The 26,341-nt window shown below is 36.8% G+C and overlaps 1 protein-coding gene and 1 long non-coding RNA gene across 12 annotated transcripts in view; one reads left to right on the top strand and one right to left on the bottom strand.

Moving 5' to 3' along the window:
* Positions 1-26,341, top strand: part of LOC124949209 (latrophilin Cirl-like) — a 663,827-nt gene that overhangs the window by 356,066 nt on the left and 281,420 nt on the right. The gene's annotated exons all lie outside the window — the stretch shown is intronic.
* On the bottom strand, positions 16,952-20,474 carry LOC124949217. 2 transcript variants are annotated; one of them, XR_007100999.1, is made up of 4 exons: positions 19,821-20,474; positions 18,871-19,477; positions 18,439-18,595; positions 16,952-17,379 (listed from the first exon to the last, which is right to left on the bottom strand). It is a non-coding gene; the product is annotated as an uncharacterized LOC124949217 (long non-coding RNA). The 2 variants fall into 2 exon arrangements; XR_007100998.1 differs by lacking the exon at positions 16,952-17,379 and having other exon boundaries at positions 17,730-18,595.

Raw genomic sequence — 26,341 nt, 5'->3', positions numbered from 1 at the left:
AAGAAAGTCGAGCGTGACGAACTTTTTACGTCGATCGAGACGTGAGAACATCGGCCATAATTATTCGAAACAATGAAGACTCTTTACGTTCCATCAACCGATACAACTCTACGCTTGTTAATCATCGAGTATGAATTTTTCTCTTCTCCAAAATATCGATAGTAATTATTCGAAACAGGAAAGTCATCCATTCGATTCCATCAAGAAAGAGAGAACGACAAATTTATTAATCAACCGTAACCATTTAAACGAGATATCAAAAGATATCGATATCATTGTAAAATACAATGTTATTCGAGATAGAAGAATAAACAATATCAAATAATCTAATATGATGACGTACAATATCACTCTGTATATCGATTTTCTATATTTTTTGTAAAATTTACACATCTTCCAAGAGATATTAATATCCATTCAAAATACATTTTGCATAAAACGAGGAATCGTTTGAAGATCTTTTCAAAATTTCATACATTATTTCATTCTATTTTTGATATTTCTATCTCAATGATATTTTCGAACATTCACGTAACATTGGTAAAACGATCATAATAATTACTAATTAATTTGTTTGAATTCTCTATGAGGATAAAGAAACGAGAACGTACAAGTAAAATTTATGAAAATATTGTAAGGAAAGAATAAGCAAATATAAAGTTCATTGGTATGATAGAGACAGAGAAACAGAGAGATAGAGGAGGAAAGGGATAGAGAAAGAAAAAGAAAGAGGGAAAGAAAAAGAGAGAGAGAGAGAGAGAGAGAGAGAGAAAGATAGGGACGATGAAGGATCGGTGAAATCAAAGGAGTATAGGTCTTGGAGGCAGCTTCTCAAGCAACCTGTGCCCGCCGGAGAATAACGATTCTTTTGGCCTTGCTAAACAGGAATACTCTCCATCTCTACATCTCTCTCTCTCTCTCTTTTTCTCTCTCTTTCTATCTATGTCTCTCTTTCTTATTCGTTGGAGATCGGACGTAGGCAAGTTCGAGGATGCGGCGTGGCCAGTGCGGCCGGTGCGTGGACGGGCTTCAGATAGGTTGTCACCGTAGTAGTCCCAAAGTAAATGTGCTCCTCTTATTATTCGGACAGAAGATTTAAGCGCAGTTCGCTCGCACATGAGTTATGCTCAAAAATTGAGCTTACTCCGAGAAGGCTGAGCTGCCGACGAGAATGAACGCTGCTCGGCTTTAACGTCGTTCTCTCTCTCTCTCTCTCTCTCTCTCTCTCTCTCTCTCTTTCTCTATCGATCTTTTTCTATCTCTTTCTCTCTCTCTCTCTTTCTCTCTCTTTCTCTTTCACAAGGAGTTTCTCCTTCTCACTCCTTACTTTTGTTTCGACGATATATTTTCTCTGTTCGGATCGGCAAAGATCACCCTTTCCTTCATGCGTTTCTCTTACTCTAGCCTTCAGGAGGCTCCTCGTTCCAGGAGAAAGAAGGATAATGTGCACGCTTGCACCAGCCTCCGCGGAATCTTCCTCCTTCGGAATTCGTGGATTATAATAAATGCGTATGCAGTAGCCGGAGGTATAGAACGAAACGTCGAGTGGTCGTCTTTCTCTTTTCTTTCTTTTTATTTCTTATTCTCTTATTTCCTCCTCTTCTTCCTCTTTTTCTTCTTCTTCTTCTTCTTCTTGTTTTTGTTCTTCTTTTTCTTTTTCTTTGCCCTTACTCGATACACCAGCAACAACAACAACGACGACGACAACGACGACGACTACGACGGCGACGAGAACGACGACGTGGCATGAAATAATTCAATCGAGAAGATCGGATGATCTGGCAGTATCAAAGAGACCTCGAAAAATACAACGAAATATTATATATATCGTTGGTGATAATCAAACCTCAACTTTCTTTTTATCATTCGATTCTGTTGTAATCACGTTTCGATTAAAGGATCATTTATGAAAGAATTATATTATTAGTTTCCATATTTTCTTTCCTCATTATTTTATCGTTAATTTATCCTTGTGGATGGGTACAGAAATAAAGAATATAAAAATATCTTTTGTTACTATTCACGATGAAATTCGTCTGAGAAATCTATTCTTTCAAAGGAAATAAATATGAAAGCTTGAAAAACAATATCGGTTTACGGTATCAATAAGTCGAAGAATAGTTTCATTCGAAGAAGAAAAATCATTAATCGCTCTTCCATCTTTCTTCTTTTTTTTTTTTTTCTTTATTTTTTTTTTCTTTTTTTTTCTTTTTTTTTACTTTTCCTACTACCCCTGAGTCTTTCTAAGAGTTCGTTCTTGCGAGTACGTAACTTCTATATGCTTTCTTTTTTCGCTTGATTGCCGTGTCGTCGACTTGGTCTCCATCGATATTATTTTTAATCGAAGGAAACTCTAGAAAACGATCATGATAATATTACTGGAAAATACGGTAACGCCATTATAGTATAAAAATCCACGGTATTACTCGCGCATGATAGCGCGTTGAAAACTTTCGGAATTGTTCCACTGCGGGGAGAGAATTACTTCCCCTCGGATAGATACTTTTGATCGAGAAAGCCGCTTAATAAAGTTCACCTTTAATAGTTTTAACCGGTTCTCTCCGATACTTCGCCGATATCGAAAACTATTACCGGGACCATTGAGAATTATTGAAAATTCTTCAAAAGTACGAGGAAACGAATTTAGTATGGTCCTATAGAGAAATAAAGCGAAGATGAGTTTGGATAAAAAAGAAAGAAGAACCTTAATTTCCTAATAACACATAGATTGCCGTAGGGTCTATTGGTTGATCGGTACTCAATTTTATAAACTTTAATAATAAAATCTTACGTGTTAACTCCCTTTAGTTACGTATACCTTATTTTCCCTTTTATTTCTTTAAGATTTTCATCAAATTTAGACTATTTTTAATGGATATCCTTACGTTTACGTATTTATTCATAAAAGAGAAAACGGTCACGAGAATATCGGTCACGTATAAGAGAACGAAGTTCATATATGATAATCCAAGTAAACATAAAACTCTCACGCTCGTGGATATTCTACGAGAAAGCATACGATTTCTATGTTACAGATTCGAGTATAGAGTAGGTATCCATTATACTTATACGTAAGTTCTTACATTGAGTAACGAGATAATCGAAGAAGTTCGATTTATACGTAGGCTACCGATTCAAAATAACTCAGAGGAAATATACGTACGTACTTATCTCGTAAGCGCGTAATGCATTTTAAAGACGAAGCACGTATTGATTTTACAACGAGTCTAATTAAGGTCGAGCAGGAATTATCCGGATGCATAGAAATCGCAATAGCGAGTTCAGAGCCTCGTGTTCGTCAGCGATATGTATAATTATTCAAGCATGTTAAGTGTTCACGTATGTACATACATGTAAAATCATTGCGTAACGCATCAGGAGAGAGTGCGTTGCAAATACCACGTTGCGAGCTCTTTAATGTGAGCTCGATCGTGAGCTAAACTCATACTTACATACATATATACATACATATATACATACATATATATATAGATATATATATATATATATATGTATATATATAGATATATATATATATATATATATGTACGAACGACGATCGAATCGAAATTAATCGATGCTCGAAGCCTGTTACGAAACATTACCTATTACCATCGATGTACATCGCGCGCGAAACGTTAAACGAATCAAGATTTATGGAGCGATCGATAATTCGTCGTCGTCGATTTGCGATATCTCTTCCAACGATCCTTCGATATTTTCTTCGAGATGGCCTTTAACGAAGAAAGGAAACGATTGATTAATTCGTGGGGCAAATCTCTGATCGTCCGCGAGACTTACGGGTAAAGTACATAAAATTTTCAATCTACCTACTCTACGGGAATGAATCAGCAACGGGACTCACATAATCATCTTTTGAACGTTTATCTAATAGACGTAGAATTTCAACGGTTTCAACTCATAGATAAGTATCGATAATTATAAATTGAAGTTTTCAATCGTAAAAGAAATATTTTATGAAAAGCCATAATAAAATTTGTTAGGTCTATAAATATTGATTATCGTTGACCCTAACGATAATTAATTTATTAATAAAAAGATGATTTTAAAATACGTAGTTTAACACAACATTTCTTTCCAAAAAATGCGATTGAAACGATGCTCTCTTTCTCTCTCTCCCTCTCTCTCTCTTTCTCTCCCACCCTCCCTTCCTCGTCCGCAGAAAGAGTTTTTAATTTCCTGCAAAATAGAATCCTTCTCGCGGGGAGCGACGCTCCACGCCCATCCCTTGTCCCACGCAGTGATAAAGCAAATAAAGGCTGCGCGCACATCCTGCCACAATAAACCCCCGCTCGAAATCGCATAATTTAAATAAATTTACATCCGTTTGTACGCGAATAAATTTCACTTCGTTCTTGACTCCTCTCTCTCTCTCTCTCTCTCTCTCTCTCTCTCTCTCTCTCTCTCTCTCTCTCTCTCCCTCCCTCTCTCTCACTCTTGGTTCTTCGAACCTTCCAACCTCTACATTTCTCTATCCGTCTACGTTCCTCTTTCAAACATCAACACCAGCACGACGAGTCCGTCGCATCTCGGCTCTATTCTTCACTTAAAATCATTTTGACAGTCCTGTCCCTGCGGTTTCCTTCTCTTCCTCGCCACCGACATCACCTTTACTACCATCACACCATCGCAATCGCCGGCGTCGATGAATAATCAAAGAGGTTGGAAGGTTCTCCTCCTGCTGCTTCTCCGCCTCTTGAAATTCCACGGTTGATAACAACGAGGACGAAAGGCAATGAATGCCGGCACGCAGGATACCACGAAAGGTGCGAACAATGAGACTGTATATTCAAACGAAATTGCAAATCGGAGGATGGACGAACTCGCGGTGGGGGGGAGGTGGGGGGAGAAGCATTGGAAATCTTCGCGATCGGATCTCCCTGCAAGTCATACGAGGGTTTACGATCAAAAAGAGAAGAGCAGAAATGAACGAGATTTCTCTCTCTCTCTCTCTTTCTCTCTCATTCTCTCTCTCCCTCCCTTTCTCTCTCTCTCTCTCTCTCTCTCTCTCTCTCTCTCTCTCTCTCTCTTTCTCTCACTCATTCACTCTTTCTCTCTTTCGTTCTCGTACGAGCTAATCGAAGATAAACGCGCGTTTGTAATTAAAACGTGACTCGTCGAGGAGCTTCAGCAGCAGCAACGAGAGAAGAAACTTACTCTCTGCAAGAGATAGTCTCAAAAACGAAGGACGTACGAGCGCGAGCCTTCGAGAATCGATTAAAGGATGCAATTAATCTGGTCTGCATACTACTGCGAACAATCTTGTCTCTCTCTCTCTCTCTCTCTCTTTTTCTCTCTCTCTTTCTCTCTCTTACTCTTTCTCTTTCGCGATGATAGATATTCCTCTTCTCAATTTGAACAATCGCTTTTCCGCGTTCGTTGATAAACTATGTTGAATCGGGAGCAGCGATTTGAAAAATATTACCTTAAGCGATGGCTTTCTCGTTGACGTTCGTCTCTCTTCGAAGACGAGAAAGCGTCGGGACTAAATTCGCTTCGCGAAACTTCGACGCTATTCCAAATGAATATTATACAAACTCTCCGGATGCGCAATGTCGTCGCGCGTATCGCTGAAACTTGGCGACGTTCACGATAACAGCCGAGATATATCGTCTCTCTCTTTCTCTCTCTCTCTCTCTCTCTCTCTCTTTCTCGCATTTCCCTTCTCTTTCTTGCTTAGCAATCTAACGCGTAAACCAAAAGCGGTGGCACGAGAGAAGAAGGACGGAAGACAAGACGTGTCTCCAAAAGGAGTCGAGAGAGAGAGAGAGAGAGAGAAAGAGAGAGAAAGAGAAAGAGAGAAAGGAGAGACAACAGGCATGAAAGCGTTTCCATTCTCCAGACTAGGCGACGACGCATTGTTCGTCGACGGAGCACACGTCGCGTGTACGTGGGTGGTTAACGCGGAATCAATGGAGCACACACGAATGATATACGACTCATAGACGCAAAATACCATTTCGCATCTTTTCCGTTAACCCTATCTACTACTCAACTCTCTTCTCTTTTTCCTCTTCGGAAGTAGAGAAAAGAATGAGAGAAAATGGATATGTGTGTAGGAAAGACAGAGAGAACATGAGAGAAGGAGAATGAGGAAGAATAAAGAGTGAGAGAGAAAGGTGACAGAGATAGTGAGAGAGAAAGAGAGAAAGAGAGAGAGAGAGAGAGAGAGAGAGAGAGAGAGAAAGAGAGGTAGGAAGTCGGGGAGGTAGGCTCGTAATAAAGTCGATAATAACACGGAGCCATGGATATTTAGTGCTAGCTGTAAATCTTGGAGCAAATCGACGCCGCCGTTCCGCTTCTACGACCGAATATATTACTACCGTGGTAGCAACGATACGTGCTATATACCATCTCATCCTTCTCCTCCTCCTCCTCCTCCTCCTCCTTCTTCTTCTCCTCCTCCACCTCTTCATCCTTCTTCTTTTTCTTCTTTTTCTTTTACCACACTAACACCAACAACGTTAGTTCTCTCTTCGTCGAAACTGCTCACTTTTTCGTTTTCTTTCACGAGCGATTCGTGAGTATATTTATATGAGTGTGTGTGTGTGTGTATGTATATGTCTCTCTCTCTCTCTCTCTCTCTCTCTCTCTCTCTCTTTCTCTTCGTTCCTCCCTAAGATAGACATAAAATTCCTTCAGGCGCGAGAAAGTCACATGGAAAGATACGACCTACTAAAGAGACGCCGCTTTGAACGCATAACGACGTAATGTAGCAAGGTATTAAAAGTAGAGGTAAAGCTCTTCGGGGTTACCTACAATTTTCGGAAGGACTCACGATCATTAGTGAATACGTATTACGTGCGAACATCGAGATATCGTGTAAAACTGTCATCCCTCTCCCCCATCCCATCTCTCATCCGAATCACCATTAGACTCGTCGTCATCGTTGTAACTACTTTGTAATTTATCGTTTGACACCTTTATTGCGGTACGTTTGAATGACTTTGCAGAACGTACGATTTCATGATTAAATACGTACATGTATCTATTAAGATATTGAGAAATATTCTAACGATATGATTATCAGATGCTCGTTCGGCTTATTCTTATTCTTATTCTTTATTATTAATTTTTTTTTCTTTTCGAATTGCTCTCTATGCTCGATCTCGAAAGGCACGTAACATTATACTATATAAGAGGGAAGAAGAGATGAAGCATTAAAATCGATGACGGCATAACGTTTTTCGATCGAGCTTTCTTTTTATCTTCGTGAGCTTACTCGAAAGACGCTACGAAAGCACATTTCATGGCGATCGGGCTATCGTTACGATATAATTACGGCTACGAGCATATGGTACAAGCTGGTAGAAGCTAATGCCGATCGTCCAGTCAGCAAGAATAAGTGGCCGGGAGGAACGTAGCTATTCCCCGGTGTCTCGATGCGTATCGATGGAAGCGAACGTAGTGGTAAGTATAAATGTACGCCTCCTGGTAACATCGTCGGCACGGCGAATGCTGCTGCGATCCATCCTCGCTTCTATCTTGTCCATGGACGAACGATAAACTTGAGAAATTATCGACCGGTTGAGCGGACTCGAATAAGAACAACTTTCAAGATTCGACCAACCGATTTTCAGATGATCCGATATGCTTTTTTTATGTAATGCATAATCTCCAAATAAGATTTGCATTTATATAAATGCAATTTCTTTTTTCTTTTTTTTTTTTTTTCTTTTTTAGCTCTTTATAAACGCGAAGAAATGTTGATCTATTAACAAATGAGAACTTGATTGTTCTATTATTATTATTATTATTGTTATTATTATTATTATTTTGAAGAAGTCGATTAATATTGAAAGTTATTTAATTCCTTCAGATATCTAGATATTCTTTCAAAATATTTTCTTTACAACGAATACGCATTTTATCGCAGCTATTTGTTATTTTGAACGATAACTTTCTAAACTAGCAAAAGCTAAATGTGCATAATGACGAAAAACCTCGTATATCTTCTTTCGCGTAACTATACACGGTGATTCGTCTTTTCATGTTCCCTCACGAAATAATTCTTCCACTTCCTTCTTTTCGAAAACCCCTTTGAACGACGACAGCTTCGTGGCGAGCTTTCTTGAATTCTCTCTCTTTCTCTCACTCTGAACCTTTTCTCTCATTCTTCTTTTCATTCGAAGGATTGCTATCGATAGACGATTCGCGTATTTCATCGGCGTCAAGGAGCTCTCGTATTCGGGCGTGTTGATGGTATTTGTTAGCTCGGTGACGTATTTGTTCGCCAAGAAGACGTCGGATGATGGATGGCAGTCAGCGGGAGAGCGATTTGTCTCCCGCAGTCTAGGAAACGTGGAAAGGCAAACGACTATGTGAGAGAACAGCAAAGGTTTCTTCTAAGAGCAAGAGAAAGAGAGATGAAAAAAAAAAGGGAGGAAGAGAAAAAGGAACGGGATAAGGAAAGAAAGACCAAGCGGAACACAAGACTTTGGATGTTTCTTGAATCGCGACTTTGTATTATTTATGACTCGAAAATATTTGTTAATATTCTTTGCGAATGGCCGTAACAACGACAACGATAAAAAGTGTATATTGGTGAAACGAGTTGTCGACGAGAGAATCATTAAAATTTCTTTTCTCTCTCTCTCTCTCTCTCTCTCTCTCTCTCTCTCCTTCTCTTTTTTCTTTTATTTTTTTTCCGCCCTTCGAGAAGGAAGCTCATTTTATTTGCCTCTTATTATTTTCCCATTAACTGCTTTCTCATTACCTTCGAATTTCAAATGAAGATTTTTTTTTCATATACTTTCAATTAATCACCATTACTTTTTAATAGTTCTAGAACACATTTTATACCGTATACAAATTTCTTCGGGTATAAGAAATTTACAACTAGAAAAAGATATATGATATAAAAGTTTTCAAATATGTCCAGGATTCACTATACATATATGAGCTTAACGATTCTACACAACGGAAGGATATATATGTCGGTATTCTTCAAAAGAGCGAGGCCGATGCTCTCTCTCTCTCTCTCTCTCTCACTCTCTCTCTCTCTCTCTCTTCCTCTCTTCCTCTCTTTCTTTTCTTTTTTCATTTTTTTTTTTCTCATAACGGTTCGCCTCCGAAACGCCTCCGCGTCCTACGGCGTTCCTACGCTCTTCGAGGAGAATTGGCGAATTATTATTAAACGCCGTCAAAACAGCGAATTTATTTCGGCGCGGTATCTTATTGATGTACCATTGGACCGTAAGAAGTCCCGTGGGCCTTGGGACGCGCTGCGCCGTGCTGCGGAACGCCGCAGGAGGCGAACGGGTCCCACCGGTGTAACTACAACGACTATAAATTTCATTGGATCCCAATATCATGTCTGTAACTCGTTAAGCACTTTTAACCTCGTCCAGTCCATGCCAGATATCAATCGATCCATTGTCGTTACCACGCGGCCTGAATCATCCAACTTCCGTAAGAGAGTGAATGTCCTAGAAACGTTTGAAAAAATCATTTATTTCATTAATACAATAATTTTTCTTTCATTTAATTTCTTTCCTTTCCTTTCTTTATTTATTATCAAGCTATAACAATTGATTATTATACTTCCAATATTAATGTTCAGAAAGTACATGATATAATTCAAAATAACGACTAAAGGAAAATCATGAATATACGAAATGATAGCGAGTTTGGCATGGAGAAGACTAGGAACGTGTCCTCTCGCGTTCCTGAATAATCGAAAACGTTGAGTGCACGTCCGTGTTACCCCTGGGCATCTTGAACACCCCGATGCAAACGTCGACGTAACTGACCGAGCAACTAAGCCCTTCCAGGATCGGCTGACCTTCGATACTGTCGTATTCTAAGCGTTTCGAGGATGCAAGAGAATGTATATACAAACTTTATCCTACTATCTCTTCACCCCGAAAACTATTCCATTCAGTGACTCAACGACGATAGCGTATATTTTACTTTTTAACAAATTTCATAATAATTACGAATATTTTATCTGTTTCTTTTTTTTTTCTTTTTTTTTTCTTTTTTTTTTCTTTTTTTTTTCTTTTTTTTAAGCTTTCCCTTTAATTTCTATCAAGATTTTTAGAAAATTTTAATCATTAAATCGTACAATCAAAATAATAGATAATACAATTCGTTTTTGAATTCATTTAATTGGTCTTGCAATTTTGATGATTTTTAACAAGATGAAAAGTGATCGTTTCTTACCGACAAGCTCAAATGAGACAGATTGCAAGGTATGATATACTTACCGGGGAAAAAAATAAAGGAAGGCAGATCAGATCTCGTCGCACGCAGTTGAACAATCGTGGCACATCGCGTCCGGTCATTATCGTTGAGTCGTTACTGTTATTCCATGGTCGAACGCGTCTCGGTGCGCCTTTTACGTGGAACGATTAGCGGTGTGTGTCGGTGCGAGAAAGAAAAAAGTTTTCTTTGCTATGAAAGAGTATGAAAGAGCACGCGACACGATGACCCGCGTGGCTCAGCAATGGAGAAAGAAAAAGAAAGTTTTACTTTGAAAGGAGGGAGAAAAAAGAAGAGACAAAAAAGAGAGAGAGACAAGGTCTGTACTTTGTTCCAGTCGAGGAGACATCCGGAGAGAGGCATTCTTGTTTTACTATCTCTCCCTCTCTCTCTCTCTCTCTCTCTCTCTCTCTCTTTACCTCTATATCTCTATCTGCATCTTTCTCTCTCTCTTTTTCTCTCTATAGCGATCGAGATTATTCGACGATGCATTCCTTATAATATTGTATTATTTACAGAGAAACTTACGAAGAAACGATGAAGTCAAAGTTATCGTATTAATCCACGTCTAGTATTTGTTAGATAGAATTAGATGAAAAATTTTAATTAATACATCGGAATGTCATTTTGACGTTTGATCCATCAAGAGATCAAAGAATTTTTTTAAAGGATATTTCTAGAGTAAAAATACGATCATTTTTATTTATTTATTTATTTATTTATTTATTTATTTATTTACTTATTTTTTTTTTTTTTTTTTTTTTTTTTTTTAAAACGAATCGCCAAAGAAATGACGTATCACATCAGAGATAGCTTTCGACGAAGTAATTTGTCTAGCGAGATGCCTTTCGTCGTCCTGCCGCGTGGTAGCTCTCGTCGTAAACGACGTCCCGCGGGGATATCATCGGTGATTACGGTATCCACGACATCTTGACTCGCTGCACACGACGATGTCTCGGAAAGTTTCGTCGTTAGCTAATTGCAGCGTGCGCGTGAGACCGTGTCGCGTTGCCAAGTAAATAGGTATACCCAACATGGTGGTATACCAAAGTGCGTGAGTCTCCTCGTCTGAGGCCGATGTCGACACCGACACCGACACTGAGACTTTCTCGTCTACGTACGCGCTTACATACGCTCGCAATTTACCCTTTCTCCATTTCCAGCCAACACCTTTGCAACATGACCCATATATGATAGTAAAACGAATTTTATTTGATCGAAATTTTTACGTGTAATAATATCAAACAGAAATTACCATCGTATTATTTTCGAATTAAATGAAAGAATTTAATTGATTTTTTTAACGAAAAAAAAAAAAAAAGGGAAAGTCAATTGATAAATCTTTGTAATTAAATCATTTCGATAGAAATAATTCATATTTAATTCTTTATATGTAAACGAATCGATGTATATTTCGAAAGGACATTCTTTTATAATTCGTAATTAGTACTTCTTAATAAGTATAATTTTTCCTTGAAATTATTATTGACACTTTTTACATTTTAAATAGCTCTAATTGTTTTAAAATATTAAAGTTCGTTAACCATGAGAAATTTCTATCTAAGTTTCATTATTTTTTCAATGACTTGTCTGAATTCTCGTCATTCTACATGCTATCATAGTTATCTCCTTTTAAATTGAATTTATTTATGGAAATCCATTAAAACTGACGTGTAAATCAGGGTGAGACAGAAAGCGAGAAGTTAGGATGAATAATATGATTCTATAAACTCGATTCGTGGATCGATCGATCCAGAATTACATCTAAGTTGTGTCTTCGAACAATCTTACAATTTTTCCAAATAAATGTTTTAATATAATTCTGACACATTTTATCAGAGTTAACTTAAAGCAAAGCATTAAGTAAATAAAAATTAGAAGATTAATGTTATTAGAAATAAACAATTATGAAAAATATCGTAATCAAGCCATCACTTATTTTTAAATACGCAATCGTACAATTAATACTTAAAAGTGTATATTCAAATCATTACATAATACGTTTCATTAAATGAAACATTTCTATTTTCTCTGCAGGAATTATTAATTAAACATTGATATCCAAATCTGTCTATCTCTACAGTTATTATTATCGCTTTTAATTGTTAACGGATATTCGATTCGTGTATAAATTTCATGTAAACATAATTAAAAAAAAATATTTTTCTTCATATAATATTCTATAATTTGATATTATTTTCTATTGCCATATTTTTTGCATAAAATAATTTAATTCATGCAAGAAAGAGAAAGAGAAAAAGAGACAGAGAGAGAGAGAGAGAAAGAGAGAGAGAGAGAGAAAGAGAGAAAGAGAGAGAGAGAGAGAGAGAGAGAGAGAGAGAACATTTCTTACATGGAAGAGCCATGATTAAGGCGCGAATGAGACTCGAACGATGGAAGTACCATGTTATAGCTCGCGAACGTGCTGTTCAACGATCCCGTCGGTCTTCCAGCAACGTTAAGTATTCACCGAGTGTAAGTACATACGCCTATGCTTCTGGATTAGCCGGAGCCATCCATCCGGTATATTTATGGCAAGCGTAACTTGTAATTCAACATCGATTTTCGTACTCTCTCAGGCCATTTTATATTACCCTCCCACGAAACTTTTTCTCGAGCCAACGTTCTACCGAGTGTTTCTTACAATTTCTTTTATCCTTTTATTGTGAAAGCGAGTTTCCCGGAATAGACGTGCCATTGTACGGGGTAGAGTGGTATCACTCCGCCTAGCTTTATGCACGGTAGTATTACAAAGTATAGAATAGAAATAGAAAAGAGTGAAATTAATAATGAAAGCTTTAGGAAGGAAAGAAAATGACAAGGTGAGGAACATGATCGAATAGATAAACTAGAAATATGAAATAAGAATTTTTGACGTACGTACATAAATTACACGGGTGATCGTTCTTGATGGATAGTTTGAAAGGCACTTTTCTAACAACAACTGATAAACGCATAACGCGTTTTGCATATTTATAAATTATTGAGAAAGTTCGACATAAGAAACGAAGTCCATTACATTCGAACGTTTTTTTCCGATCAGAATCTATACCTTTCGGCTTAATGCGGCTTTGCGTCGGGCAAAGGTCCTAAAAACTTTTCGGATATTTATCTCAAGATACTCCGAATGGCCGTCTTAGGTGTGACGAGTTATAGAACAGCTTAAAAAATGGTACGTGACAACTCGCACCAATCGACCATCAAAACGGTAGTAAAAAACGGACGTTAGACGAAATGAGATCCGTTGGAGTGATAAAGCGAATACCAGTAAGAGGCTTAATACAATGGAGTATAGTTGATTCTTCATAAAGTCAACATACGATGTAAATATATTTCATTTTAATCTTAGTTATTAATATATTTAATTTAAACAAAAGCGTGAATGATATACGTAACGATATCTGTGTTAATGAAATACATGAACGAAGAGAATTATCATTAAAACTCAATTGAGAATTGTCGACATCTTAATCTCAGTTGTCGATGGGCATCTCGCAATTCGAACGATGCACTGATAGATCCAACAGCGGCAAGTCGCTTTTCTTCTTTCTTTCGCGTGAAAAGGAAGCAGGTCTAACGTGTTATATGTACTTGAACAGTATGACAGAAAGGGACAGAAAGAGAGAAAGAGAGAAAGAGAGAGAGAGAGAAAAAGAGAGAAGGGAAATACAAGAGAGTACGGATTAAAGCAGCGGCAACTACGTCGACAGTTCGATGGGGCGCCACGCGAACCGCTTTTTCTTCAAAGAACGGTGGCCCTCGATGTCTTAGTCGCGGTCCTGTTTGCCTCCCTCGTCTTATATACGTCTCTCGCCAGGGCTCTCTATTTGTCCTTATTTATCGGCCTGTCCGCGTGACTTTTTCTTCGATTCTCAATGCATTATCTTGATCGATTACTCGTTACGACGCTGATTTATATTCTCGATCGTTTTCTGGTGGCCTTCGAAGCGCGGAACTCGAATACCACCGCGTACATTACAAGGTCGTGTATATCACGTAACCTCGAGTTTCTATAAGATCGAAAAAAAAAAAAAAGAATTTAACGAGACTTCCTTTCATTAATGGCACGCACATGAATCTCAGTTACGTGACGTTCGTTCGATACAACTCTATTCTATATTTTAATGAATTATCGAAAATATAATTAGATTTTTAAATCGTACGTTAAGATATGATAACATGTTATTATTATGTTATATTTATATTGGATTAGAAATATATAAAATATCTATTGAAATGTAATACGAATCGATTTGGTTAAGATCAAAGACCAAAGAAAAGAGATATCTAATTCTAATGATTTCACTTTAGATATTATAGATATTCTTGTTTTCTTTACTAGCTTCGTTCTTATCGTATCTTTTTCTAATGCATGACGTTTTTCAACGTTTGTGGCTCTCTGATTAGAGCATTACAAATTCAAAGAGAACGAATGCCGGCACTCCTGCATCGTCGTCGTCTTCGCCGCAACGTCACTTCCTTCTAACTCTCAAGTCTACGGTTTTATCGGCGGCCGTCGTGTTGCTCGAAGATAACGTTTCTAAAAGGTTTCGACGGACCTTCCACTTCGTTAGAGCGCATCCGGCTAATTAGTTATCGGTGAGGAAGACTTAAAGCAGGTAAAACGTCTAGCAAAGGACGAAGATAGATTCTAACAGGATCGTACGAAGAAGAAGCACTGTGTTATTTAAGTCAAATGCAAAGATTCATGACGAAAATAATGAAAATCAAGGATACAATCTCACAACCATAAGAGGAATGGAATTTTAATTTTATATATTTTCTAAGTATCAATATCCATTTTCTTTTTTTGGAAACATCATCGATCGATAGACGATAAAAATCTTTAACGGAACTTTCTCTTGTTTCGAAATCAAATATTTCTATATCGTTAATGTAATCAAGGAAATATTAAGATGCATTAGTGATATAATTTTAATTCCAATTTAAAGAATGATTTTGAATTTTGAAAGAAAGATAGAACGAGGACATTAATTCGTTGATGTAACTATACACAGATATATACATATCTGATGGTTCCTCGAGAGCAAGAAAAAGTACTGGCATGGCCTATAAATCAATCGAAGGTAGACTCTTCACGAACGAAGAGGAAAGAGGAGAAGAAGAGAATGGAAGATACATTCTGTTTGTCCCCTCCTCTCTCTCTCTCTCTCTCTCTCTCTCTCTCTCTCTTTCCCTTTCAATCTCTCTCTCTTTCTCTTTCTCTTTCTCGGACGCTTGGAAATCGTAAGTCGGGCCAACTGTAATGGCGATTCGGCTCGCGTGTTAAACACCAGTTATCTTGCCGATCGGTGAGTTTTACGTTTGCTCTTAGCTCAAGCAGTCGCGTGCTCGCAACGGCTTCAAATCTTCCATTGATGGACCTGGACTCCATCTACTTCCTTCAAAAAAGTCTTCACATAACCACGCCCATCATCGATAAATTCGTCTTATTCTTTATCGATTCACTTCCATTTCTCTATTATTATATTTTTACTTTTATTCCACTTTCTTTTTCAATATTCCATTTGGCATTCTACTCTTATATATATATATATATATAATTTTTTGTTATAAAAAGTATAAATACGGAAAAATTTTCATTAATAACTTTAAGGACAAAGTACGCTTTCTTAAGAAGCGTAAGAAACTACCCTACTATGTGTCAAGGATTAAGCCACCCTCACGAGGAACCTTACGACGATCAGGGAGGAACCTTTGTAACGTGGAACGACCGACGGGGTGTCTTTGTCGTTGTTTAATAACTTCTTTATTAACTTCGAAAGTAGTCTCGAGTCTACGAATTTGGAAAAGAAAGGACAGTTCCTTTCGAAGTTGAACTTTTGCCGGATCGTAAAGAAGGAAAATAAGATCTAAACGAATTCGTAAAAGGAAATGGTAGAGAGTCGCATCGTCCGAATTGAACTTAAAAAAGAAAAAAAAAAAAAAAAAAAAAAAAAAAAAAAAAAAAAAAAAAAAAAAAAAAAAAAAAAAAAAAAAAAGAATTTGTTCTACTCGGTGACGCGAAACAAGACGCCTAAAGCTTTTCCAACGAGGAGACCTTTGTTCAGCCTATAATGAATTCAGCGAGTTTTGTCGAGGGTGGTAGTTTCCTGCTGGCACCCTCAAAATTGAGATCGTTGCGTTGCTCGGCCGTACGAGCGAGTAAGTGAGAGAGAGAGAGAGAGAGAAAGAAAGAAAGAGAGAAAGAGAGAGATAAAGCGAACGGGCCAAAAGGTGGAGGCAATTTATGAACTGTGCTTCCTTTATGAGGGGGCGGTTTCGAGCCACGACTGAATTTTAACACGTGACTCACGGCGCAATCGTCGACAACGCAGGACCCCGAGCGACTTTTGCTTACTACTTCCATACACCGCCTTCGCGGTATACGAGTACGATCCTTATTATCGTTTATTATCGTTCGTTATTTTTCACGCTTTAAAAAATACGTGCCATTACGATGATCGAATATTTTTATATAGAGGATATATCGTAATACGTGAGTATAAATCCAGTCGGGTTGATAGAAGATATAAAAATAATGAGAAAAGTTCGTGTTCGAACGGACCTTTTTTTTTTTTAAATGTTTTCATATGTTAAATCCAGTCTTGTAATAATGATCATATATTACACTGGATATAGGTACTGTATCCTGCGGCGTATTTAAAAATCGCGGGCAAAAGGAGGTTGCGACGACGTGTATCAGTAAAGATCGTCTTTAGGAGAGTAATTCTTATTTCCTATCATTTCTTTTTTTTTTTTCTTCTTGTTTTTCTTCTGTTTTTTTTTTTTTTATTTTTTTTTTCTCTTCAATCATACATTAAAATCCATAACGCTCTCTTTAATTGGAAACTTTAAAAAAGAGACGTTCGATTATTCTTTCCGTAGCAAATTTTCTTTGATCTAATTTAATCTATCGTTCTAATTTTATCTATCGTTCTTCGAAGTAGTCCTATAACCACCGAGGATCGTGCTCATTCTTCTCGCGTTAGCCATTCTACGTGAGGGAGTGTGGCTTTCGTGCTCCGAGTGGAATGCGGTCCGATTTATACGCGAGGAACCAGAGAGAATCCGTCAGATTCTGGGCATCGATCGAGACGTCAGAATGGTCGATAACGTCTCTGAAAAACTCGTCATGAATTCTTCATGTCACACCTGACCATGAAAAAGTCAAGAGATCAAACGAAAAATCGTCAAACCTTTCGCGAAAAATACCGATCGGACGTTCTACGGGTATTATAATCATGATCTTTTGGGGACTCCTGAGACACATCGGCGACATCTTGAAATCTTACTTGCGCATTCTTACGCTTAAAAAAATATAAATAAATTTTTTTCCTATGGTATATCGTTGAAGCCAAAGAAAAAAAAAAGAAAAAAAAAAGAGAGAGAAAAAAATATCACAAGTCACAGGAAAAAGAAACGAAAGATAGAAAATAAAATGTATGAATAAATGAATAAATAATAAATATTAAATAAATAAATAAGATAAAATACGATAGCTATGAGGTATACATATTATATTTGAGAAAAGGGAATAAAAGAATGAATGAAGAAAAGATAGAAAAGGCACGATTTCTCTTTACATTAGTCTCAATTTAATCGGTACGCGGTATATTGTATGTAAGTACATAGTAACCTTTGGCGAGAAGAGATATCCCTCCGGGAGACAAGTATTCAATTAGAATAATAACGTCGATTTACAAAAGAGTCGACTTCAAAAGGGTTCGGCAGGTGAGTAGTGCACGTTAAAGTGGTGAGAATGAGAACGAGAGAAGATAGTTGATCGAAAGAAAGAAAAGAGGAAAAAAGAAACAGAGAGCTAGAGAAAGAGAGAGAGACAGAGAAAGAGAGAGAGAGAGAGAGAGAGAAATACAGAGAAAGAGAGAGAATCAGAGAGAAGGAAAAAGAAAAAGAGAGAGAATAATCGCAGGTCGAAAGATCGAAGAGAGGAATAAGGATCGTCTCCTCTTTGGTGCTCGATAAGCCGAGGAAGAGAGATACGAGGAAAGATCTGGCGTGTGCAAGAGAAAGAAAGAAAGAGAGAGAGATAGATAGAGAGAGAGAGAGAGTGAGAGAGACAGAGAAAGAAAAGGAGAGGGAGAGAAGCCGTTTTGTTGGTCGCGTCGATGCCTCCGGGATTATATACGACAGCGAACGACAATACGTTTCTGAGATCACTATCGGGCCACTATTGTCGACCATTAAAAATACCTCCTCAACGTTTATTCGGCAAATAAATCTCAGAACGATGGAATGCGACCCTCCCGTCCTCTCTTGCTCATCTCCGGATCCTTCTTGTCATCATGGATACTCCGTGTCTCGATCTTCCTTCCTTCCTTCCTTCCTTCCTTCTTTCCTTCCTTCTTTCCTGTCGAACGAACTCTCTTTATCCCTTTCTCTCAACTTCGACCAAACGATTAAACGACAAATTAGTGCATGAATCAAATGAATTTTTATTAAAAAGAAAGGAACAACGGAATGTAACCTTTATATATATCATATATAAAAAAAAAAATGTATATATATATATATATATATGCACGTTTCTATATTTCTAGAGTTTCTCAGAAATTTATTTCCACCTTCTTTTCAACAAATGCAATTTCAGGTTTAGATTAAGTACTAGCAAGTACTAACACTCACACAGTCAACAATCGCATCTCAGTATCTCAGGAAGGTTAATAGGCGTTCGTGCAACGAGGCGTGAAAGAAGATTCCTCTTACTACTCCAAGGATTCGCAAGAGACGCGAGAAGCGTAACGCCTTCTCCGAAGTGCACGCGAAAACGATTTGTCTCCAAGCGTATTCTCCGACCGTGGCCATCCGTGCGGAAACGATAATTAGCTTAATTAATCGGCTCGCAAGGAGTCGTCCAATAACTCGATACAATGTTAAAGTGACATTAGCCGATAAGCCGGCTTCCGGTAACACCCTCGTGTTTCTGATGCAACTTCAACCAACCACCCTCATCCCTTTTCAAGAATCTTATCGTAGCTGAGACTCATAGCTCAGCTAGGTTTCTCTTCCTAATTCCAACATTTCCTGGAGGTACTCCAATTAAACGTTCCTTCTCATATAATCGCTATAACAAGCGTTACTTCGTTTCAAGATCTTAAACGTTTCGTTTGCTCTTCGTCCCTTTTCCTTTCGAGTTTCAAGAAAATCCTTCCACGAGCATGCCAAAATGAATACGTAAAACTTTTGTTCGAGTTACGTGTCTCGATTCTCCGTAAACTAAGTTGATCATGGACTATGAGAAAAAAAAAAAAGAAGAAAAAAAAACAGAATCGTTTGTTATTTAAAAAAAAAAAAAAAAATGTCATGAATTTTAAAAGGATACATCTGCTTTTTATTTTGAAACGTTATGTCGCATGTTACATCTGTATAGTACTATACATATATAAATATATATATATACATTTACGAAAAAAGAGAACTGTTTTGTAAAAGAAATAAAATGAAAAATATACACTTCCGAAATAACTGTCTTGTCTCGAAAATCAAATCAAAGATCGGGTCAGATCGAATAAAGCGAGATTGGTGAGTAACATCGTGGAGGTCGTACCGAAGTAAGAAGCAGTAAGAAAACTTACAACGTTAATGACTTCGGCAGGTTTTGTACACACCAGAGAATATATTGTAAGGTCCAGTTCGGTAGAAGCGTTCGACTGGAGCGACGACGATGACCTCCCTGCCAGTCATCCTCGATAATGACCGTTTCTCCTTCCATCACCATCCTTCTCCTTCCTTCCTTTCTTTCGCGAGCACGAAAGTTCGAGCGGCGTTCTCCTAATAACCGGCATCATTAGCGCGCGTGGTAGCAAATGCGAAGGCCACGCAAGCACTGCTGCATGCAGCGCAACCCAAACGCAAGCGAAATGTTTCGGCGAACGCACCAACCAAAAGAGATCTCTGACAATGGCCCTGTAATTTTCGTTTCAAGAATGCACACGGGGGCGGGAGACTTTAACGACGACTTTCAGCGACAGTTTGCCAGGTACCTACGAAGAACAAGGATGTGATTCGTAACGAGCAAGAGTGTTGGCACGTGCTACTGGTCTTCGTCCTTCCTTTCTTTTTCTTTTTTTCTTCTCTCTTTTTTTCTTTCTTCTCCTTTCAAACACCAGAAACAATCTTCCACCTGACTCTAAGGATCCTGATATTATAATCGTTATATGATCTTAGTTGTATTATTTTTTTTCCTTTTAAACGTAACATATAAAATCTTTGATATATTTAATTAATACAGAAACATAAGTGTTTCAACAATAACAACATTATAAATATATACTCTTCGTATATTATAATATCAAAGTATATATTTTATTATCAAAATCCAAAGAGATCATTGTAAACGTTCCCATGATTCTTTTTGAAATTTCTTCTCGTTTATTTCTCGATAAATAAATAATCGTAACGACAAATCAATAAAAGAAGAAGAAGAAGAAGAAGAAAAAAAAGAGAGAAAAAGAGAGAGAGAGAGAGAGAGAGAGAGAGAGAGAGAGAGGAAGAAAGAAAGACCGATCGTCTTGATCGAAAGGATTGACGAAAGGACGAGTATCTCTGATGGCTGTTACACGAGGAGCCTCGTAATTACGACGATGATTCTTCTGTCGTGAAGACTCAGTGGTTCTCGTCTCTTGCTCTTCCGCTTCGATCCTCACGGAGTAACGTCTAACGAAGTTAGACGTCGCGATTTCCTGAAAGCTAAGCGAGGAAAGGAGAAGACGATGCGTTTACAACAGTCTCTTGGATCGTTAAACGTCTACCCTTTCTAGTGTCTACGAAAGATAGAAACTCATAGTTTTTTCTCGACAAGTAAATATCGATTCGACTTATTTTATTTCATTCTAAGATTTTTCATGATAGTATATAAGATGAATCGTACTATTACTATTCCATTTTTTTAATCTATAAAACTAATCGATTTTTAATTGAATTTTTAATATAGTTTTTACGATATGAGAAAAAAGAGTTATATTAGAAGTTTACTAATATATAATAATATAATAATATTTAATAGTATTAAAGCATTAATTTTCTAATAATCAATTTACAATGTATATACTATAGTTATAATCTAATAATACTTAGTGTAATAATATAGAATATTTTTGATTTGTAATTTATGATTTGTAATATATAATTTGTAATGTGCCATGTTATTCTATTATACTAAATATTATTATATTATATACTAATATTATCTAATATTATGATAATATAACTATTATTGACAAAGCTTGATAAAATGTCAATACACTGTAGTTACTCGTTAAATTGATATTTTTTAAAACTTCTATTAAATTCAAAATATCGATTTTCCTTTTTAAAAAATTCTTATGACTTACGTATCCTTATGACAATATTCTTTATTAAATAGATCCAATAAACATTATAGTCAAAACTTAATAATGTTTATTTTAAACATTTGCTTATAAAACCAATAGGATCAGTGATATTTGGCCATGTCATATCAAATGAAATATCCTGTATATCTAAATATTCACTGTTTTGCCGTTTCGTTAATGCTACCAAGTGGTTTCTCATGAAACTTGAAAAGCGGATAAGAGATCCTTCAAATTCAACCGTTTTAACTCTCCCTCTCTCTCTCTCACTCTCTCTCTCTCTCTCTCCCTCCCTCCCTCTCTCTCTCTCTCTCTCTCTACGTTGGCTAAATTTGGGCATCGCGTGCAAGCTTAAAAAGAGACCGCTGTTTATCTTTCTTCAACCGAAATTAGATTTTTCATTTGCTCTCGCTCGGAAGCATCAGGAAAGGATCGAATCATAGCCCGAATGGTGAATTACAGCAAAAAGGAGAGAATTGGAACAACGTTTTTTCTTTGCTCTTTACCTCTCTCTCTTTCTCTTTTTCTCTTTCTTTCTCTTTCTCTGCTATTCTTTAACTAATTAAAGTCTTCTCGACTAAAATCTTGTCGAATAAAAATAGCTTGTTATTTTTTTCTCCGTATTACGTCACACAATAAAACATTGTCAAACAATTAAATATCGCGATCGTTTTAACGTTTTCATTTTAAAAATCGTTTAATTTTATCTTCGAAACGATTTCATTCTGTTCCGTCAAATATTAATCCTTTTGATATTCGTATTTACAATAAATATTGAAAATATATTTCTCTAATATATTTTTCAAATAGTTCAACGAAATTCTTTAAATCGTAAAATAAGTTTATAATATAATATAATAAAATAAGTTTATAATCGTAAAATTATTTATTTGATTTACATTCCATATAAATTAATTTTTTCTTGCTTTCAGCAAACCCCTTTGATATTCCTCCTCATATATATGTAACGATCGATTGCTTTGAAGGACTACGATTTTTCGTATTTCATAAAGGCGGCAACGAGCAAAGCGTTTTCGGAAGATAAAATTAAAAAGAAAGGCAGAAAGAGAGAGAGAGAGAGAGAGAGACAGAGATAGAGAGAGAGAGAGAAAGAGAGAGAGAGACAGAGACAGAGAGAGAGAGAGAGAGAGAACCACAAGTCCATTAATTTATCATGCCCTGAAGCATACTCGCGCGAGACAACCACATAGATATGTAAATATGTACGATGCGTTTCGCTACGAATATTATTGGCCGAAGATATCCTCCGAGCTAAATTCCAAAGTAAAAGCCAACATGGTCGATCCTGTAGACGTTCTGAAACGGGAAGAATGATAGTTATGATCGTTATTCATAATCCAACATAAGAGCAATAACCATCAGTAGCTTCATACGTAACGCAAACATGATTTAGCATCGGAACAGTTGAAGAATGTCTCAAACGAAGAGATTACGATACCGTTTTGAAGAGATCCACGATGGATTGACGATAAGTCAGTAAATTAATGATACGATTTAAGGTAAAACTCTGTGAATGGCGCCTTAAGTTGAGAAAACATTTTGACGATACGAGTCCGTATCAGATAACTCGCTTGAGAACTCGTACGTTGTAACCAGAGATATGATCTTTGATAAATAGCCGTAATAAAGTGCAGAAGGGAATGAAGTAATAGACAAACAAGGAGCTCTAAAGTTTTCTCTTTTTTCTTGAGCTACCTCCTAACTCGAGAAGCTCCCACCTACTCGAAAGAATCGAAAATCGAGATAATCTCTTCAAAAAGAGAAAGAATTTTATCGGACACGTCGAACGTTCCAAGTTGGTGGTTCCTTTACTTTCGAAAGCACTCGTCCCACGTCACTAGTACTTTCAACCTGGATAAAGTTGATGCCAAGAACTTTGGTAAATACCTATGTGTGAATGTTTCGTAAGCGGACGTTTACGTGGAATCCGTTCAGGGAGAAGTAGTCAATACGTTCTCAAAGTCTAAGCGAGTGGTTCTAACTCAGAACAGATCGATCTCTTCGACCTTTAAAGTCTCGATCCCGTTAGCGAGATCGTACTTCATTAAGCGAATAGGAAGCGGTATCGAAAAGGAGGAGGAGATGAACTGGGCGTTATAACGATGAAATCCCGAGAGAGTGATCGCTACCAATTAATTGCTGGACCGACGTGTCGGCGATAAGAGGATAGATGGTTACCTATCCAAGACCTCTCTCTCTCTCTCTCTCCCTCTCGCGCGCGCGCGCGCACGCGCGCGTGGTCTAGCTTAAGACGACGACTATTATGATAATAACATAATTTTCTTGACCATGGTTTCGTACTTAACATTTATCATACATTTATTTAGAAGGATGTATCATTTCTCGTTTGTTTCTTCTTTTTTTTTTTTTTTTTTATTTTTTTTTTTTCTTTTTTTCTTTTTTTCGTATCATCATAACTTCCATATATTATAATTGTTTCTCAATCTTTCGAATAATCCAAAAGGATCCTCCAAATTTCTCCGTACCAAGCGAAATGTCAGAATATGCATTGTGAAGGGTTAACGGACAGCATGGTGTTCGTTTCCCATATCGATTATCGTTTGACCGACTGGAGTACCATGATGGCAGTTTAATGAATAGCGACGCGTCTAATGACACACGACGTCATATCTCGACTATCGTTGCCCGTATATCGAACAAAATCGAACCTGTCGAGAGTAAAGCTACGGCGTCGATCGACAAGAACGAACGAACGTCCGAACGGTCTGAAATTCGAGTAGCGAATGGCTTTTATATTTGCCATCGAACTTATCGATCTAGAACGTAAAAGAGAAACATATATACATATATATATATATATATATGTATATATTATATATATATATATACTTAATTGATGCTTCTCGAACAACGTCAAAAGCGAATTGAACGCCATTGAAGTTTTGTTTGATCAAGAAAGGTTACTCTCTCCGTCGGAGCTCGTTAGAATTTTTTCGTTGTTACGTTAATCGACGCTTTTTCCTTCTTCTCTTTCCTTCGAGGATCGTTTCGCATGAAAATTATACATTCTAGAATACAAAGACATATTGTCTTCTGTCACGAACCCGTTTAAACACAGAAAAAGATCTGTAAAATGAGCTCTTCGAATTTCAAATAATTCATACGGTTCTTTTGCTTTATTAAAAAAAAAAAAAAAAAGAAAAAGAAAAAGAAAGATATTACACATTACCTATATAACCTCTCGTAGTAAATTTATATCTCAGAGCATCGATTTTTGTTATATCCTAAGAAAAAGAAAAGAGTGCACAATAATAATCGTCTACAAATCTTTCAAATAATTACAATAAATTCGAACGATAATTAATTAGGAATTATTTTTAAAGAATAGAATTGACGATAAATCGCAAAAAAAAAGAAAATCTGGATAAAATCGATTGTCATAAAAAATATCGTACGATACACATGCTCATTTCTTGAACTATAATAATCGATAGATAGATTGAACTAACGTTTCGCCAATTAGAAATTGAATGAAACCATCTCCATAAGTAAATTCTCTTGAACAGTGAAAAGTTTTACTTCTTAGAGAAAGAGAGAGAGAGAGGGAGAGAGCAATGAAATTTCTGAAATACTTCACGTTAGAGACTTTACGTTAGACTTCACTCTCGACACTTCCACGTTAATTCTCACTCGTTATACTTGCTCTCGTATACTTCGCGTCTATATTCTCGTCAAACCCTTACTCGTTATACTCTTACTTGTGTACATAGTTCTTGGTATATATCTACTCTCGTTCCTCGACACGACAATTAATATTTGTATATATGCATGCTCTGGTTATTAAATCTTCCAAGAAGGAACCAAAGTTACGTATTATTCTGTTCCAATATCTTGATCGGAGTTCAACGGTTATAATTTCTTGAAGGAATTTCAAATGCACGAATTTTAATTGTTATTCTTTTTTTCTCTCTCTCTCTCTCTCTCTCTATATATATATATATATATCAACGAGTCAGAATAAACAATATAGGTATATGAAATAATTAGCTTTCTTTTCTTACTCTTTATTATATTCGTCTGATACAAAGTCGATTTGCGATAAAGCGATATTATATTTCCGATCGGACAACCCGTCCAATCATTCGATCGAGTTCGAAATAAAGTTTGGACGCATCGAGGCTGCGAGATTGGTGGCCGCGTCTTCGGCTTGTACGCGCCGCGAACGCGGACAATGAGGCTCAGTTCGTTTAGCGATGTAACGCGGACTTTGCCTTTCGAGCATGACGGCATAACTTGGACCACACGTGAGACCGGATACGAAGAGACGACTCCAAACCGAGATCATTCTTCGAACGTATTCTCCGACTGGTAATTCCAAAGTCACAATGGAAGGACGAGTCCATTAAGCGCCGCCTTCTTTACCACGAGATAAACAAACTTTACTCTTTTATTTTTTATTTTTGTCAAATTGAAAAACCATAATTATGTATCATTGAAAATATTCAATAATATTTTTTAACGAGAAAACAACATTTTAATCGTTCAAGTGAATACATCGTAAATTTTTATTACGTCATTTTTATTATATTTTCCATACAACCACCCTTACCTTTTTAATTATGAAACGACCAAGAAAATAGTATAAGAGATGAAAATTCCTTATCCCCAAGGATAAGGTTCAAAACGTTTTTTTTTTTTTTTTTTTTTTTTTTTTTTTTTTTTTTTTTATACTCAAGAGGAAATCTTCTTTTCTTTCTTTTCCTTTTCTTTTCTTTTTGTTTATT

Source organism: Vespa velutina, chromosome 5 (assembly GCF_912470025.1).
Source record: "Vespa velutina chromosome 5, iVesVel2.1, whole genome shotgun sequence".
Lineage (NCBI taxonomy): Eukaryota > Metazoa > Arthropoda > Insecta > Hymenoptera > Vespidae > Vespa > Vespa velutina.
Note: the sequence above shows the minus strand (reverse complement) of the source record. Positions and strands in the feature narration are given on the sequence as shown.